This window comes from Neovison vison, chromosome X (genome assembly GCF_020171115.1).
Source record: "Neovison vison isolate M4711 chromosome X, ASM_NN_V1, whole genome shotgun sequence".
Taxonomy (NCBI): Eukaryota; Metazoa; Chordata; class Mammalia; order Carnivora; family Mustelidae; genus Neogale; species Neogale vison.
In genome coordinates this window covers 45,994,359-46,014,310 of record NC_058105.1, presented here as the reverse complement: position 1 = coordinate 46,014,310, position 19,952 = coordinate 45,994,359, and positions in this window count along the sequence as shown.

Below are 19,952 nucleotides of genomic sequence, written 5' to 3'. Positions count from 1 at the left end.
TCTCCCTCCCTATCCCATCTTGTTTCATGGATTCTTCTCCTACCCACTTAAGCCCCCATGTTGCATCACCACTTCCTCATATCAGGGAGATCATATGATATTTGTCTTTCTCCGCTTGACATGGGTCCATTATGGTCAGAGAATGTGCTCTGTGTGTGATTTCAATTCTTTTAAAATTTGTTGAAGTTTGTTTGATGATCTAGCTTGATGAATATTAAAGGAAAAACTCATACATTGAAAGGAGGAAATAACGGCTCGTGGTCAGCATATGGCGTATGGGGGCGTCAGAGTCATCTTTGAGAACTGACATTACTTCAGAAATAACGTTGTCAAGGAGAAAGTGTTAAAAGTGAGCCAGCGAACAGCTACAGCAGTCCTCAGAGTGACCAGCTAAGTTGGGTGCCTAAACAAGGCCAGAGGCCTCCCTCATCAAGGTGAATCAGACAGGAGAAATCTCAAGCATAGCCTTGTTTTGGGAACCTCACGGGAGAGTGGGCATGTGATTAAAAAGCCAGAGAGACCACGCGCACACACACACGTGTGTGCGCATGCATGTCCACTTACTGAAGGGTTGCATCTCAGCACGATCCCTGTCTCACCGTCGTTCTGACAAAATCAAAGCCAGGAGCATCGGAAATCAGCTGGTGCCTCTTCCCCAGGCTGCCTGGGATCCCCCTCCGTCTCTACCACAGTATTAACTGATCCTCCTGCGAAGAAACGGTTGTGAGTATCCTTTATGACATCATGTGTGTTCACATGGTACTTACTTCCTGTGTCGGTTTGGAATTCTGCCTACATCATTGCTATTCCGTTGAGTACATGGAAGTGGCATCCCTGCTATGGTAGGGAAAGAACAGGGTGAGAAGTAAACCAACACTTGCCCAGCAGCAACCAGCATTTGCTCAGTGTTGGGCAGACTCACTAGAGTTTTTTGACCTCCTCACAGAAGTCCAAAAATGATTGTATCCGCAGTCCCTTTTCAGATCATGACTATTAGGCTCACGGGGGTTAGGTACATTTCCCAGGATTCCTCAGCTAAGACAGTGGTGGAACAGAAATTGTGTCCTCACCTATTGGTCTGCCTCCACATCCTAAGTGTTCCTCCAGCTAGTGTGCTGGTTCTCCTTTAATGGTGGACTTTAAGATCTCAAGGACAGATTTCTGTGAGCAGACAAGGGATGACATTTTGTGAGCAGGTGTTAGTCACTCTTGTTTGGGTGGGTCCAGGTACCTTGGACCAAGTGAACTAGATGAACTTGATCTTGAACTAGATGAAGAAATCTGTTTGGGTCACAGCATTTGCTGATTAGGAGTCACTTTGAGGTGGCAGTGTCTGGCATATACTGGGGCCTAATTAGTATTCATTAAGTGAACGTTGTAGACTTGGGATCAACAAAGCCACTTTTGAGAATCCATACATCTCAACCATTTCTACCCACATCTATTTATTCCGGGGGGTGGGGGGGGAGCTGCAGAACTGTTTCATAAACTGCTTATAAAACTACCATGTGTTGAATTTGTCCTTTGCAAAAATAGTATTTTTCACTAGTGTACAGTTAGAAATAGAGTGAGTTACCCCCCTCCTGATTAATGCTAAAACTACTGCTTTTCTGACCAGAGGAAGAGAGGCTTTTGCAAACGGGTCACAGAAGTAAGGAGAGGCTTTCCTTAAATCTAGCAGATATAGCTTCCTGGGTGCTTGGTATGTGTAAGAAGAATGTTCTGGGCCTACACACATGTCTGTGGGTGCTCAGCTTTGTGACAGCCAGTATCGTACTTGTCTCAGAGCAAAGCAAGAGTGTGTGCATGAGCATGTGTGTGTGTGTGTGTGTGTGTGTGTGTACACGTGCATGCATGCGCATGGGCATGTGCTAATAGTTTATGTTTTACATTTGCACAATTAGGCTACAGATACATGTATTTCAAATCATGCTAGAAGGAGCATTGCCACACAAAACTGGACAAAAATGTACATTTTCTTTTCATGTAACATATACCATATATACCCAATTTTTGCTTCTTGTTTTTAATACACCCTTTATTTTATTTTATTTTATTTTACATCTTAGCCTTTTAATATTTGGATTGATTTTCAAATTTAAAGTATTAGAATTCTCCACACAAGGTAATGCTACTGGTGGAGGCCAAATTACCCAGTGGAGCATGGCTTGGGATTTAGGGCGGTTCCAAGACTTGTGTCTGTGCTCTATAGCTTCCCAGAAGAAGCACATAAATATTTTAAATTATAAGAGACAATTTCCTAAGCATATTTACACCAATATACTTCTCCACTAACAGTGTAGGAGAGTCTAATTTCCTAGAGTATGTTTAACCATTCAGAAGTCATGCTTACGCTTTGACCCAGACATTTCACTTTTAAAAATTATCATACAAAATATTTTCTGCCAAAATATATACCTATAATTATATGGCTGTGGATTACAGGTTCTTTCCCCCCCTTTTTAACCCCATCTTTGTTGAGGTATAATTGACAACTCGCACTGTGTATGTTTAAGGACCACAGCATAATGATCCTACTTACATAAATAATTACCACAATTACTGAACATCCATCATCTCATATAGATGCAAAAAGTAAAGCAAATGGGGGCACCCGGGAGGCTCAGTCATTAAGCTCCTGCCTTCGTTGGGCTCAGGTCATGATCCCAGGATCCTGGGATCAAGCCCCACATCGGTCTCCCTGCTCCGCAGGAAGCCTGCTTCTCCCTCTCCCACTCCCCCTGCTTGTGTTCCTTCTCTTGCTGTTTCTCTCTCTCTCTCTCTCTCTCTCTCTCTCGTCTAATAAATAAATAAATAAATAAACAAACAGATAAATAAAATCTTTGAAAAAAAGTGATGCAAATGAAAAAGACGTAAAAGATTTTTTCTTTGTGATGAGAACCCTTAGGATTTACTCTCTTAACACCTTTCAAATACACCATGACGCAGTATTAACTATGCTCATCATGTTGTACATCACACCCCTAATTCTTATTTCTCTTAGGACTGGAAGTTTGTGCTTTTCTGAAAGTTTTAGTTTTAATTCCAGTATAGTTAACATACAGTGTTAAATTAGTTTCAGGTGTACAATATAGTAATTCCACAGTTCCATACATCACCCAGTGTTCATCACAGCAAGTGCACTCCTTAATCCCCATCACCTAATTCACCCATCCCCCACCTTCCCACCTCCCCTCTGGTAACCACCAGGTTTTTCCCTATAGTTAAGGGTCTGTTTCTCTCTCCCTCCTCTCTCTCGTTTCACTCTCTCTGTGCCTCTTCCTCTCATTTTTTAACCTTTCCTTATTTCTTTTGTTTTCTAAATTCCACGTATAAGTGAAATCATATGGTATTAGTCTTCTCTGACGGACTTACTTTGCTTAGCTTATACTCTCTAGCTCCATCCAAGTCATTGTAAATGGCATGATTTCATTCTTCTTTACAGGCTCTTTGACACAGAAAGACAATGGGATCTCGGAGTGGCTGATATTGACAGAAGAGGGGGTAGAAATGGTTATCCCTCAAATCAAGGATGGGAAAGAAGGGGGCATAGGTATGTGACATATGGAGTAAAAAGGCCAAGGGATGGACGTCTGGGCCAGAAAGGTGAGGGTGATCATTGGGAAGAGAATGCAACACAAGTAGAAAAAGCCTCTGAGGAACTGGATGCATCCTGGTGATACACACCCCACTGGAAACCTTCCTTTCTTCCCACACATATCTTATCTGTCTCTGTTACTTTGTCTTCATGTTGAACGCCAGGGAAACAGTTCCCACACAGTCTGAGAAAGGAGAGATGGTACAGGGGAACAGTGTGCAACAATGGGTCTCTTGGACAGAGGGCTGGAGTTCAGGTCATGCTGGTCCCAGATACCACATCCATCATTGGCCACTGGACGTTGAGTCCCAGCACTCGTTTCAGCCCTAACACGGAGTCACACATTATTGGTTAAGGGCATCGGATTTGAGGTCAGATCAACCAAGTTTTGAATCCTGGGGCTAATGTCTGTGGTCCAGGGCAAGTAACTTTGACTTCATGGTGACTCACCTTTTTTTTTTTCTTTTTTTAAAAAATTTTTATTTATTTATTTTTAAAATTTCTTTTCAGTGTTCTAGAATCATTGTTTATGCACCACACCCAGTGCTCCATGCAATACGTGCCCTCCATAATACTGACCACCAGGCTCACCCAACCTCCCACTCCCCTTCCCTCCAAAACCCTCAGTTTGTTTCTCATTTTTTTTCTCACCTTATTTTTTCCCTTAAATTGAGGGTAGTGATAGTTTCGACCTCATGAGAAAATTGTGAGAACTGAACTAATTCTGGCAATACAGGCAAAGCCCCTGGAGAAATGCCTGGGACCCAACAAGCACCACAAATAAGCTAGTCATTACTAGGTCCGGAACTTAGTACAATGGCTGGGGCTTAGTAAGAGATGAACGTGTGTTAACTGCATTTGTTGTTACACAAAGGAAAACAGATGGGTGAATGGAGGCAAGTTGCAGTGTCAGCTATTCACATATTTTATAAAGTGGCAATGGTTAAACAGGGCAGCACGGGTGGAAAATAACCTGATATACTGTTTCAGGGAACCAAAATTAAAAGATCACAGACGGAAACAGGCATCCGGAAGGACTAGGTAGGGGGCTTAAGTTCCCATTTCCACAATTTGGGCAAGAGAACCATTATTGTTCAAGAAACGGTTCAGGCTTGGGGCACCTGGGTGGCTCAGTGGGTTAAGCCTCTGCCTTCGGCTCTGTTCATAATCCCGGGGTCCTGGGATCGAGCCCCACCTCGGGCTCTCTGCTCGGCGGGGAGCCTGCTTCCCCCTCTCTCTCTCTGCCTGCCTCTGCCTACTTGTGATCTCTCTGTCAGATAAATAAATAAGATCTTAAAAAAAAAAAAAAAGAAACAGTTCAGGCTTGAGTGGTAGGTTACAAAAAGCAAAGAGGACTATTCCTTGCAGCACATGATACAATCTGAAAAGAGGAAAAGTCAGGATATAAAACTGTATATTACCCTATGGTTCCTCAGAAGAAGATATTAACAAATGTTTGTGTTTTTTTATGCGCAAATGTAAATATAAAGAAGTCAGGGTAAAAGAACATGTGAGAATGTCAACCGTATTTATAAATGGGTGGTTGGAACACCCAAAAGTGATGCTTTCATGTTGATGTTTTATGTGCATAAAAGGATGTTTGTGCCTGGGTCACGGTGTTTTCAGGTGCTGAGGGTGGGGGAGCGGTGGGAAGCACTATTCTTACTGACCCATTATGCAACACAATAGGAGTAATCGATTGTTTATAAGCAGATGTATCTTCTCACTGATTAATAAGCAGTATCACCTTAGACAATTCACCCAGCTTCTCCTGATCCCAGCTCCTTATATGTAATAATCGGAGATTAGGTCTAACCGCCACCTTATCAAGATATGGAACATAGACCACACCCCAAATGGTTCCCAGCTAATCTCCTCTTCATCCTCTGGCTGCATGCAAACCTTGATCTGCTCTCAGTCTCTCTATATTAGTTTTTCCTGTCCTAGAATTTCATACAAATGGAATCACACATCCTGTACTCCTCTGTGCCTGGCTTTTTAAACTCAGCATTTTTTAAAGATCCATCCATGCCCCTGACTTTTCATTGCTAAGCAGTATCCCATTGATCCATTTGTTTAGCTTTAAGGTTGTTTTAAGGAAGTTACAGGAGGAAGTGAAAGCAGTTCCTTGTGTTCAATCACCATCTTCTTGGTCAGTCTTCTGTTCTTATATAATGATATCATTTCATCCTTTGTCACTCTTTTATCACTCTGAGGAAATATTATCTTACAGTCTTTTTCACCCTTTTCTATTTTGTTTTATTCCCTCAGTGCAAATCACTCGATTTTTTGTTTGTGCTGTCCCTTCCATGCTTACCCTGAGCTGGGACTATCCCATGCAGAGGAGGCTTCCCTGCTGAGTCAGCCCTGGGCTCCAAGGTGCTGGGCTTTAATCTGTACTTGGTTCTGGCCTTGCCAGCAGTTTTGCTTCTTCTTTGATCCTACGCTGGTGGCCCCTGCTTTACCACTGTGTTTTCCCATTTCCTTTCCCTTCTTCCTCCCTCCCTCCCTTTCTTTCTTTCTTTCTTTCTTAAATTTTATTTTGTGTTTTCGGTGTTCCAAGATTCATTGTTTATGCACCACGCCCAGTGTTCCATGCAGTACGTGCCCTCCTTATCACCCACCACCAGGCTCACCCAAGCCCTCATCCCACTCCCCTCCAAAGCCCTCAGTTTGTTTCTCAGTCTCTCATGGTTCATCTCCCCCCTCCGATTTCACCCAATTCACTTCTCTCCATCTCCCCATGTCCTCCATGTTATTCCTTATGCTCCACAAGTAAGTGAAACCATATGATAATTCACTGTCTCTGCTTGATTTATTTCACTCAGCATAATCTCCTCCAGTCCCATCCATGTTGATACAAGAGTTGGGTATTCATCCTTTCTGATGGAGGCATAATATTCCGTTTTGTATATGGACCATATCTTCTTTATCCATTCGTCTGTTGACGGGCCCCTTGGCTCTTTCCACAGTTTGGCAACTGTGGCCATTGCTGCTATGAGCATTGGAGCACAGATGGCCCTTCTTTTCACTACATCTGTATCTTGCATTCCCACCAACGGTGTAAGAGGGTTCCCCTTTCTCCACATCCTCTCCAACACTTGTTGTTTGCTGTCTTGTTAATTTCCCGTCTTTCTTTAAAAGGAGAAATTCTCCCTTTCTCACATGGGAATCCTTATTTCACGCTTTCTAGCGTAGCTATATATTTATTGTTCTTGGATTACTATATGTATTTGTTATTGGAATATTATTATCCCAAAATCACAATTATAGCATTTTAAAGTGAAATATTGTAAAATACTTGCACTCTCATCAGTTAAATTGTTCAAGTAGTTCTCAACCTTGTTGCTCTACACTAGAGCAACTTAAGGAGACTGAAAAAACTCACCAACACCAGGCTATACCCCCAACAATTAAAGCAGAATTTGCGGTCAAAACTAGGCAACCACAGTTCTTAAACTCTTCATGTGACTGCAGTGTGCAACCAAGGTTGAAAACCGCTATGTTAAAAAGCATCAGCTTTTAGGCCTGTGGGAAGCCATAGGGATGGCTGCCACCTCATTCTGCTGACTTTCTTCTCAGTGTTATTTTAGGAAGCTAGTGATTCCATTAGCTCAGGGCAGGGATTGGCAAACAGCCTGTTTTCGTATGGCCTGCAAGCTAAGAATGGCATTTAAGTATTTGAATGGTTTTCAACCAAAATCAAAAGAAAAATAATGTTTCCTGAGACATGAAAAATATTTGAAGTTGACATGTCCGTGTCCACAGGTAAAGTTTTATTGGAACAGAGCCATGCTGTGTCTATGGCAGCGGCAGCTTTCGGTCAACAATGGCAGATTTGAATAGTTCCATCACAGACTTGAAAGGCCTGTAACACCTCAAATATTTAGGAAAAATATTTTCAGGAAAAGACTGTTGAGCTCTGGCTTAGAGCAAGTGTCTTTAAAGCAAGTGCGCAGTAACACTGGTAAATGGCTGGAGGTCCCTTTGCCTAAGCCCAGGAAGAAGATTTACTGTAGCTACTTGTGGCTTCTCTTTCCTCAGTAGTCCGTTTGCTCGTGATGTTCTGGCTCGGGTGTGGGAATTGGTTAAGGGACCATCGTTTGCCATGAAGATGGCTCAAGTCACCGGATCTAGAGTTTTACTTGTATTTTATGTTCTTACATTTTTATTATAAATGAGTATTTATTTATATTTCATTTATTTTTACAATGATTAAATGAAGCTTTAGAGGATGCTCAGCTATTTCAAGGTCCAAAGGATCTGTTGATCAATTAGCCACCTTCAAAGGTTGCTGTAGGTTGAACCAACCGTGTGTGTCAAATCAGTGTGCACCTTGACCCAGGAGATTAAGTGCTTCTACTTGGCCTGTGACTCCAGGATCCCATCATTCTCACTGAAATGAAGGTGACCATGTCAACAGAAGGATCTTCCAAGTCATCTGTTGGATACTTAAATGACTGTGTCAACCAGACACCCCTGAATGTTCCTTTTAATGTACTGTTGAAATAGTTTGCCTATTTTGTTTAGGGGTTTTGCTTCTATCTTCCTCAGGAAACTAATCTGCTACTTTGTGGTTGTAACTTGTCATCTGATCCCCTTTGACCTTCAGTGTATCTTTCACTGTATGTCTTATTGTCACTGTCCTTCCTATAAGGAAAATAAATGAGCAAATTAATCACTTACCACAGGGCACAGTGCTAGGGAAAATTGGAGCAGGAACTTTAGGCCTGCACTTCCCTCATAACCAAAGCTGTGCTTCACTGACTGCTGGAGCCTCCACTGCTTGGAGATGGTCTCCAATTCTGATCAATACACAGGTTGAAGATCTGTGACCTCTAGGTATAATTCATTAACTTTTATAATATTTAACCATGATGGGACAAGATGGCGGGGAAGTAGGAGGAGGCGCCTTTTCAAACTGTACCCCAAAGTGAGCTGATTACCTACCAAAGAACTCTGATCACCCATGAAATCATCCTGAGATCAGAATTATACATGTCTGGATCTCTACAGGGGGAGAAGACACCAGTGGTCAGGTAAAGCGAGTGGGAACGGTGGACTGATATCGGAAGATAAACAAAAGAGGGAGGGAGCCACCAGAGGCGACCTGTTGGAAAGTAATACCCCAATATGGGCGAGAGTGCCCTGCGTCTGGGGACCAGCATTAACTTGGAGACTGGTTGAAAGCACTCCAAAAGAGCAAAGGATCGTGGGGGGGAAATTGTGGGAATCAGGGCGCCTAGGGACAGGGGCTTAAGTCCCGGGTCCCAGGACAGCCTCCCCTGGCGCTGAGGCAGAGAGAGTGGGGCAGAGAAACCAGGTCTTGGTCCCTAAGCCGCCAGTGCGCCCGAGAATGCATGGGGTCCGTTTCCTGTGAGGGGATGGGAGCCATGCCAGGTCACAGAACACTCTAGCCCTGCTATAGAGCCTGAGATACTCCCCTGAGAGAGGTACAAAGGCCCAGCAGGTGCCCTTTGATATGTGCCATTGTTTCAGAGCCTAAGACGCCTGCACTAAACTCTCCCCCCAGAGAGGTGCGTGAAGGCCCAGCCTGGTGCTTTTGGACATGCGCCCCATTCTCAGAGCCTGAGACTCGTGCGTGACCCACAGCCTCCCCTGAAATTGGTGCATGCAAGCCAGGCGCTCTTAGACCCAGAAAGACCAGGCATTTCCAGCCCGGGCCAGCAGGAAAATCTCAGTGTTTGATTGCTGCTTGGAACCTCTTTAGTGGTCTGGAGCGGCCCAAACAGCTAGCCACTGCCTTGGCTTTGGGAACAAGCAAAAGATCCTGCATCCCCAGGGACTGAGACTTGGAACCTGCTCTGCCAGCGGCCAAGGGGGAACTTATTTAGGCTCTGCAGCCAGACTGAGGCTTCTCTCTGAGAGGGAGATCAGGGTGCGGTTTGTGTTCCTCTAAAACTACAAAAACCATCAAAAGTGGTCAAAGTGAGAGGGAAAAAAAAAGTGAACAAGCATAATAACCGCCAGAGAACAAAAGCCTGGAAAAAAAAAAAAAAAACAGTTTCCTCAGAGCCCACCCCCTTGAGTGAGGTGGGAGGACTTCACTCAGGGAACATCATTGACTGAAAACCCACATGGCAGGCCCCTCCCCCAGAAAACAAACCAAGAAAGAATAAAAAAGAGAGAAAAAAAAAGGACTACAAGAGAACAACCACTACTTCATAGGAAAACTTTTATTTTTCATTCATTCCCACTATTCTGGTTCATTTTTTCATATAAATATAGGTAATTTTTTAACCTATTTACCATCACAGCGAGCTGTCCAGTACATCAAATTCCATAATAACTTTCTAGCCTGAACTTTTTGATACATACACCTATGTTTTTCTTTTGCATTTCTATTTTTTGAATTCCTTTTTTTTAAATTTAAGTTTAGTTTAGTCTAGTTTATTCCTTTTTATTTTTATCTTCTAATATTCATATAGACTTAAACTTGAAAGTAATCCCCTTTCCCCAATGAATACTACCCCTATAGGTAAACCAATTTTTTAATCCCCCTTTATCTTAGGAAAGTTGAGTCCTTTAACAAAGATATTAACATACATCCAGGAAGAATCAAAACAACCTTTCTCGCACACACTGAGAATTTATAACCACTCTCCCATCTTTTTCTTCCACCAGTGTTTCTATGCTTTTGTGTTTGTCCTGATAGTATATAATCTTACACTTGGGGTTCTTTTTGACGAGGTTCTTCCTTTATTTGCATATATATTTTTCTCTTGTCATATACTTTTATCAGTCTTTTTGTTTGTCTGTTTTTGTTTTTATAATTCATAAATCGTACCTTGGAAACAATTTTGGCTGAACCTTCTCTTTCATCTTCCCTTTCTTTCCTGTCTCTCTCTATATCTCTTTTCTTTTTCTTTTTCTTTTTCTTTTCTTTTGTCACTCATTTGGGTGGGGAATCCTGATTGCTCAGAAGTGTTCCAGGGTGCACCTTGACTGCACCACGGTTGGTACATCCAGCTACATCTGTTCAGTCATCTCCCGCCAAAATGACTAGGAGGAGGAATGCCCAACAGAAGAAAAATACAGAGGATGGACCTTCTGCAACAGAGCTAACAGCTATCAACATAGACAATATGTCAGAAAGAGAATTCAGGCTAACAATTATCCAGGCAATAGCTAGGTTGGAGAAAGCCATGGATGACCAAACAGAATTGATTAGGGCCGAAATGAAAGAGACCAGAGATGATGTTCACAATGTTAGGGCAGAGCTGAAAGCTACCAGGGAAGAGGTTCACAATGCTCTCAATGAGTTCCAATGTAATCGAAACTCTCTCAAAGCTAGGGTAACTGAGACAGAAGATAGAATTAGTGATCTGGAGGACAAACAGATAGAGAGAAAGGATCAGAAAGAAGCCTGGAACAAACAGCTTAGAAACCACGAAAGCAGAATCAGGGAAATAAATGACGCCATGAAATGTTCCAACATCAAAATTATTGGAATCCCTGTAGGGAGAGAAATAAAGAAGTCTAGAAGACATAGTGGAACAAGTCCTTCATGAAAATTTTCCCAATCTCGCAAATGGAACCAGTGTTCAAGTACTAGAGGCTGAACGGTCTCCACCCAAGATTATACATTCCAAAAAAACATCACGACACCTGATAGTCAAATTGAGGAATTATAGTTATAGGTATAATCTCTTGAAAGCCGCTGGGGCAAAGAGGCTCCTTACTTACAGAGGAGAGCCCATCAGAATAACGTCAGACCTGTCCAGAGAGACCTGGCAAGCCAGAAAAGACTGGCAAGATATATTCAGGGCACTAAATGAGAAGAACATGCAGCCAAGAATACTTTATCCAGCAAGACTGACATTCAAAATGGATGGAGAGATAAAGAGTTTCCAAGATCAGCAAGGCTTAAAAGACTATGCAACCACCAAACAGATATTGCAGGAAATATTAAGGGGGGTTCTATAAAACAATAGCATTGAACAGAAATATAGAGACAATCTACAGAGAGAAAGACTTCAAAGGTAACACGATGTCAATAAAAAATTATCTATCAATAATCACTCTCAATGTGAATGGCCTAAATGCGCCCATCAAACGACACAGGGTGTCAGATTGGATATAATGACAGGACCCATCCATATGTTGTCTACAAAAGACCCATTTTGAACCTAAAGATACACCCAGACTGAAAATGAAGGTATGGAGAAGCATTTTTCATGCCAATGGGCCTCAAAAGTAGGCTGGGGTAGTGATTCTCATATCAGATAAATTAGATTTTAAATGAAAGAGTGTAGTCAGAGATACAGAAGGACACCAAATAATCCTTAAAGGGACTATCCACGAAGATGATCTAACAATTGTAAATATCTATGCCCCCAATATGTGAGCAGCCATTACATAAGAAAACTATGAATCAAGATAAAGAGTCATACTGATATGAATACACTAATGGTAGGAGATCTTAACATGCCTCTCTCAGAAATAGAGAAATTATTGAAGCAGAAAATCAGTAAAGAAACAAGAGCATTGAATGACACATTGGAACAGATGGACCTCATAGATAGATAAAGAATATTCCACCCTAAAACAACAGAATACTCATTCTTCTCAAGTGCACATGGAACCCTCTCAAGAATAGACCACATACTGGGTCACAAATCAGGACTCAACTGATACCAAAAGACTGAGATTATTCCCTGCATATTCTCAGATCACGGTGCTTTGAAACTGGAGCTTAATCACAAGGAAAAGTTCAGAAGGAACTCAAACACCTGTAAGCTAAAGACCACCTTGCTTAAGAATGCTTGGATCAACCACGAGGTCAAAGAAGAACTGAAACAATTCATGGAAACCAATAAGAATGAAGACACTTTGGTCCAAAACCTATGGGATACAGCAAAGGCGGTCCTAATGGGGAAATACATAGCCATCCAAGCCTCCCTCAAAAAAACTGAAAAATCCAGAACACACCAGCTGTCTCTACACCTTAAAGAACTGGATAATCAACAATAAATAAAACCAACTCCACACATAAGAAGGGAAATCATCAAGATTAGATCTGAGATCAATGAGGTAGAAAGCAAAGATACAGTAGAACGTATCAATGAAACTAGAAATTGGTTTTTTGAAAGAATGAATAAGATCGATAAGCCACTGGCCACACTAATCCAAAAGAAAAGAGAGAAAGCCCAAATTCATAAAATTATGAATGAAAAGGGAGAGATCACAACTAACACCAAGGAAGTAGAAACAATCATCAGAAGTTATTATCAACAGTTATATGCCAATAAGCTTAGCAACCTTGAAGAAATGGATGCATTCCTGGAAAACTATAAACTCCCAAAATTGAACCAGGAAGAAATCAACAACCTGAATAGACCAATATTTAGTAACAAGATTGAAGCAGTGATCAAGAACCTTCCAAAAAACAAGAGCCAGTACCTGACGGATTCCCCGGGGAATTCTACAAAACTGTCAAAGAAGAAATAACACCTACTCTCCTGAAGCTATTTCAAAAAAATTGAAGCAGAGATTATGCTGAGTGAAATAAGTCAAGCAGAGAGAGTCAATTATCATATGGTTTCACTTATTTATGGAGCATAACAAATAGCATGGAGGACAAGGGGCGTTACAGAGGAGAAGGAAATTTGGGTAAGTTGGAAGGGGAGGTGAACCATGAGAGACTATGGACTCTGAAAAACAATCTGAGGGGTTTGAAGTGGCGGGGGGTGGGAGGTTGGGGTACCAGGTGGTGGGTATTATAGAGGGCACGGCTTGCATGGAGCACTGGGTATGGTGAAAAAATAATGAATACTGTTTTTCTGAAAATAAATAAATTGGAAAAAAATTGAAGCAGAAGGAAAACTTCCAGACTCTTTCTATGAAGCCAGCATTACCCTGATCCCCAAACCAGGCAAAGACCCTACCAAAAAGAATTTCAGACCAAATCACTGATGAATTTGGATGCTAAGATTCTCAACAAGATCCTAGCAAACAGGATCCAACAGCACATTAAAAAGATTATCCACCATGACCAGGTGGGATTCATCCCTGGGCTACAAGGATTGTTCAACATTCGCAAATCAATCAATGTGATAGAACAAATTAATAAGAGAAGAGAGAAGAACCACATGGTCCTCTCAATTGATGCAGAAAAAGCATATGACAAAATCCAGCATCTGTTCCTGATTAAAATGCTTCAAAGTATAGGGATAGAGGGGACATTCCTGAACTTCATCAAATCTATCTATGAAAGGCCCACAGCAAATATCATCCTCAATGGGAAAAAGTTTGCAGCCTTCCCCCTGAGATCAGGAACAAGACAAGGATTCCCACTCTCACCACTCTTGTTCAACATAGTATTAGAAGTCCTAGCAATCGCAATCAGACAACAAAGAGAAATAAAAGGTATCCAAATTGGCAATGAAGAAGTCAAACTCTCTCTCTTCGCAGATGACATGATTCTTTATGTGGAAAATTCAAAAGACTCCACCCCCAAACTACTAGAACTCATACAGCAATTCAGAAATGTGGCAGGATACAAAGTCAATGTGCAGAAATCAGTGGCTTTCTTATACACTAACTATGAAAAAACAGAAAGGGAAATTAGAGAATCGATTCCATTTACTATAGCACCAAGAACAATAACATACCTGGGAATAAACCTAACCAAAGAGGTAAAGGATCTGTACTTGAGGAACTACAGAACACTAATGAAGGAAATTAAAGAAGACACAAAAAGATGGAAGACCATTCCATGCTCTTGGATCGGAAGAATCAACATTGTTAAAATGTCTAGACTGCCTAGAGCAATCTATACTTTTAATGCCATTCCGATCAAAATTCCACCAGTATTTTTCAAAGAGCTGGAGCAAATAATCCTAAAATTTGTATGGAATCAGAAGAGACCCCGAATCGCTAAGGAAATGTTGAAAAACAAAAATAAAGCTGGCGGCATCACCTTACCTGATTTCAAGCTTTATTACAAAGCTGTGATCACCAAGACAGTGTGGTACTGGCATAAAAACAGACACCATAGACCAGTGGAACAGAGTAGAGAGCCCAGATATGGACCCTCAACTCTATGGTCAATTAATCTTCGACAAAACAGGAAAAAATATACAGTGGAAAAAAGACAGTCTCTTCAATAAATGGTCCTGGGAAAACTGGACAGCTATATGTAGAAGAATGAAACTCGACCATTCTCTTACACTGTACACAAAGATAAACTCAAAATGGATAAAAGACCTCAATGTGGGACAGGAATCCATCAGAATCCTAGAGGAGGACATAGGCAGTAATCTCTTTGATATCAGCCACAGCAACTTCTTCCAAGGTATGTCTCTAAATGCAAAGGAGACAAAAGCAAAAATAAACTTTTGGGACTTCATCTAAATCAAAAGCTTCTGAACAGCAAAGAAAACAGTCAAAAAAAAAAAAAAAAAAACAAGGAGGCAAGCCAGGGAATGGGAGAAGATATTTTCAAATGACAGTACAGACAAAAGGTTGATATCCAGGATCTATAATAAACTCTTCAAACTCAACACACACAAAACAGGCAATCATATCAAAAAATGGGCAGAAGATATGAACAGACACTTCTCCAATCAAGACATACAAATGGCTGTCAGACACATGAAAAAATGCTCATCATCACTAGCCCTCAGGGAGATTCAAATGAGAAACCACATTGAGATAACACCAGTTAGAATGGCCAAAATTAACAGGACAGGGAACAACATGTGTTGGAGAGGATGTGGAGAAAGCGGAACCGTCTTACACTGTTGGTAGGAATGCAGGTTGGTGCAGCCTCTTTGGAGAACAGTGTGGAGATTCCTCAAGAAATTAAAAACAGAGCTTCCCTATGACCCTGCAATGGCACTACTGGGTATTTACCCCAAAGACACAGATGTTGTGAAAAGAAGGGCCATCTGTATCCCAATGTTTATAGCAGCAATGGCCACGGTCGCCAAACTATGGAAAGAACCAAGATGCCCTTCAATGGATGAATGGATAAGGAAAATGTGGTCCATATACACTATGGAGTATTATGCCTCCATCAGAAAGGATGAATATCCAACTTTTGTAGCAACATGGACGGGACTGGAAGAGATTATGCTGAGTGAAATAAGTCAAGCAGAGAGAGTCAATTATCCTATGGTTTCACTTATTTGTGGAGCATAACAAATAGTATTGAGTACATGGGGATTTAAAGAGGAGCAAGGAGTTGAGGGAAATTGGAAGGGGAGGTGAATCATGAGAGACTATGGACTCTGAAAAACAATCTGAGGGGTTTGAAGTGGCGGGGGGTGGGTGGGAGGTTGGGGAACCAGGTGGTGGGTGTTATAGAGGTTATGGATTGCATGGAGCACTGGGTGTGGTGAAAAAATAATGAATACTGTTATGCTGAAAATCAATAAATTAATTTAAAAAATAAAATAAAATAAAATATTTAACCATATTATTTCCTTAATCATAAATATCTATTAAATTTTTAAAATCTCTTTGCTTATAAAAATTAAAAAGAATATGAAAATCTGGGAAGAAAAACTGGCATATATATTACTGGCAAAAATTTAATATCCTTCATAGAAAAAGACAAAATTGATGAAGACAAAATTTTAATCAACTTAGAATTCTCATTAAATGCAACAAATATGTCAAATAAATTTTCTTAGCTATAATTACTACAGAAATCTTAGGGTAAAACTTCTGATAATATATGAAATGATAAAATAATTTTTCAGAAGCATAGATATTGGGACAGAGAATATACTATTTTTTTTAGGTGAAATGAGTGTTATAAACAGGCTCTTATCATATACTGTGATTTTTTTCACTCACAATTTTTTTAATATTTTATTTATTTATTTGACAGATCACAAGTAGGCAGAGAGGCAGGCAGAGAGAGGAAGGGAAACAGGCTCCCTGCTGAGCAGAGAGCCCGATGCGGGGCTCGATCCCAGAACCCTGGGACCATGACCCGAGCTGAAAGCAGAGGCTTTAACCCACTGAGCCACCCAGGTGCCCCTTCACTCGCATTTTTTTAAATTTTTATTTATTTATTTATTTTCAGAAAAACATTATTCATTATTTTTTCACCACACCCAGTGCTCCATGCAAGCCGTGCCCTCTATAATACCCACCACCTGGAACCCCAACCTCCCACCCCCCCACCACTTCAAACCCCTCAGATTGTTTTTCAGAGTCCATAGTCTCTCATGGTTCACCTCACTTTCCAATTTACCCAAATTCCCTACTCCTCTCTAACGCCCCTTGTCCTCCATGCTATTGGTTATGCTCCACAAATAAGTGAAACCATATGATAATTGACTCTCTCTGCTTGACTCATTTCACTCAGCATAATCTCTTCGAGTCCTGTCCATGTTGCTACAAAAGTTGGGTATTCATCCTTTCTTTTTTTTTCCAATTTATTTATTTTCAGAAAAACAGTATTCATTATTTTTTCACCACACCCAGTGCTCCATGCAAGCCGTGCCCTCTATAATACCCATCACCTGGTACCCCAACCTCCCACCCCCCCGCCACTTCAAACCCCTCAGATTGTTTTTCAGAGTCCATAGTCTCTCATGGTTCACTTCCCCTTCCAATTTACCCAAAAGCACATACCCTCCCCAATGTCCATAACCCTACCCCCGTTCTCCCAACCCCCCTCCCCCCAGCAACCCACAGTTTGTTTCGTGAGATTAAGAGTCACTTATGGTTTGTCTCCCTCCGTATCCCATCTTGTTTCATGGATTATTCTCCTACCCACTTAAGCCTGATGGAGGCATAATACTCCATAGTGTATATGGACCACATCTTCCTTATCCATTCATCCATTGAAGGGCATCTTGGTTCTTTCCATAGTTTGGTGACCGTGGCCATTGCTGCTATAAACATTGGGATACAGATGGCCCTTCTTTTCACAACATCTGTGTCTTTGGGGTAAATACCCAGTAGTGCCATTGCAGGGTCATAGGGAAGCTCTGTTTTTAATTTCTTGAGGAATCTCCACACTGTTCTCCAAAGAGGCTGCACCAACTTGCATTTCCACCAACTGTGGAAGAGGGTTCCCCTTTCTCCACATCCTCTCCAACACATGTTGTTTCCTGTTTTGTTAATTTTGGCCATTCTAACTGGTATAAGGTGATATCTCAATGTGATTTTAATTTGAATCTCCCTGAGGGCTAGTGATGATGAAAATTTTTTCATGTGTCTGATAGCCATTTGTATGTCTTGATTGGAGAAGCGTCTGTTCATATCTTCTGCCAATTTTTTATGTGTTTGCCTGTTTCGTGTGTGTTGAGTTTGAGGAGTTCATTATAGATCCTGGTTAAAATGTCTATACTGCCTAGAGCAATCTATACTTTTAATGCCATTCTGATCAAAATTCCACCGGCATTCTTCAAAGAGCTGGAGCAAATAATCCTAAAATTTGTATGGAATCAGAAGAGACCCCGAATCGCTAAGGAAATGTTGAAAAACAAAAATAAAGCTGGTGGCATCACCTTACCTGATTTCAAGCTTTATTACAAAGCTGTGATCACCAAGACAGCATGGTACTGGCATAAAAACAGACACATAGGCCAGTGGAACAGAGTAGAGAGCCCAGATATGGACCCTCAACTCTATGGTCAATTAATTTTCGACAAAACAGGAAAAAAAATACAGTGGTAAAAAGACAGTCTCTTCAATAAATGGTGCTGGGCAAACTGGACAGCTATATGTAGAAGAATGAAACTCGACCATTCTCTTACACCGTACACAAAGATCAACTCAAAATGGATAAAAGACCTCAACGTGAGACAGGAATCCATCAGAATCCTAGAGGAGAACATAGGCAGTAATCTCTTTGATATCAGCCACAGCAACTTCTTTCAAGCTATGTCTCCAAAGGCAAAGGAAACAAAAGCAAAAGTAAAGTTTTGGGACTTCATCAAAATCAAAAGCTTCTGCACAGCAAAGGAAACAGTCAAAAAAAAGAAAGAGGCAACCCACGGAATGGGAGAAGTTATTTGCAAATGACAGTACAGACAAAAGGTTCACTCACATTTTTATAATTTTCTTTCACTAAGCATAATTCATTAGAATTAAAATGTTTTATATCATTTGTTTGACATTTAAAGTGTTTATATCTTTTTATGACTCTGTGGCACAGAGGGAACACCAGGTTGCTGATGAGGGCCCATGCCAGAATAGGCTACTTTAGAATCTCTCCCTATGTCCGGTATCCTTGCCCCAACTACTCTGCTACCAGGACTTGCAGTTAATATTTTTTCCAGTGATGAGGAATTCTATGGGAAGGGTTCTGTGCAGAGGCTGACATTGATATATGTAAACATAGCTTGATATTTGTAGGTTTCTTTTGCTCAAATTCTTTTTCACACACCTCCCCCTGTGTGCCTCTTGAGTTTGGAGTTCATTTCTTAACCAGTGTTGGTGGATTTGTAGTCAGCAAAGTCCATAGCTGTATTGCCTTGTATGAAGCTGACTCTGCTCTGTGCACTCACTGAAACTAAATATCCTATCAGTATTATACTAAGATACTCAGTTTATGCCTCCCTTGTAGATAAACAAACACAACTAGAAAGACAGAAGAGACAAGAGACATAGTAATTGATGAAGGTGGAGGTGCATTAATAGTGGTCCAGATAGCAACTGGCAGGCATTGATTGTGACACATTTCACAGATTATAGCCTGCACACAGTGGTGGTACTAACACTTACTTTTTTCACATGGAGATGTAAATGAGAATTTGAAGTGCAAGAAAGAAGTGAGCTGGGAAACAAGACTAGTGATGTTAGGGCCTGGCATTATAGATTATCATATTTATTAAAACTATTGACATTTCACCCTTCTGCACCTGAGGAGCAGAATGAGGTTGTGTTTATCTCTCTCTTCCTCACTTGTGCAGACACCAATGAACCACAACAACTACCAAATTTCTGTTATGAAACAGAACAAATGATGGAATGAACATTGCCTTCATTACCAACAATGATCATTGTTGGAGTGCAGGATTATGGATCATTTAAATTTCATTTCTTCTGTTTGTCAACTTTTTTTTTTACAATATGTTGATGTTATTTCTGAAGTCAGAAAAGTAAAATATGTTATTAAAAGAAATAAACAGAGAAAGAAAATTTTTAGCATTTTAGAGTGCTCTGCCTTGAATTCTGAAAAGAGTGTTCCATTAGCTTTCCTGCCTGAAGATGTAGGGTGTCAATTAATTGTGAAAATGGAAGACTATTGCTGCTGCAGAGATGTCTTTAATTGATAAGGGTATCATTAGACAAAGTTTATCTGGATATTTAGGAAAATGAAACAAATATCAATATTAATTAACAAAAACACTACTCACTTACTTTG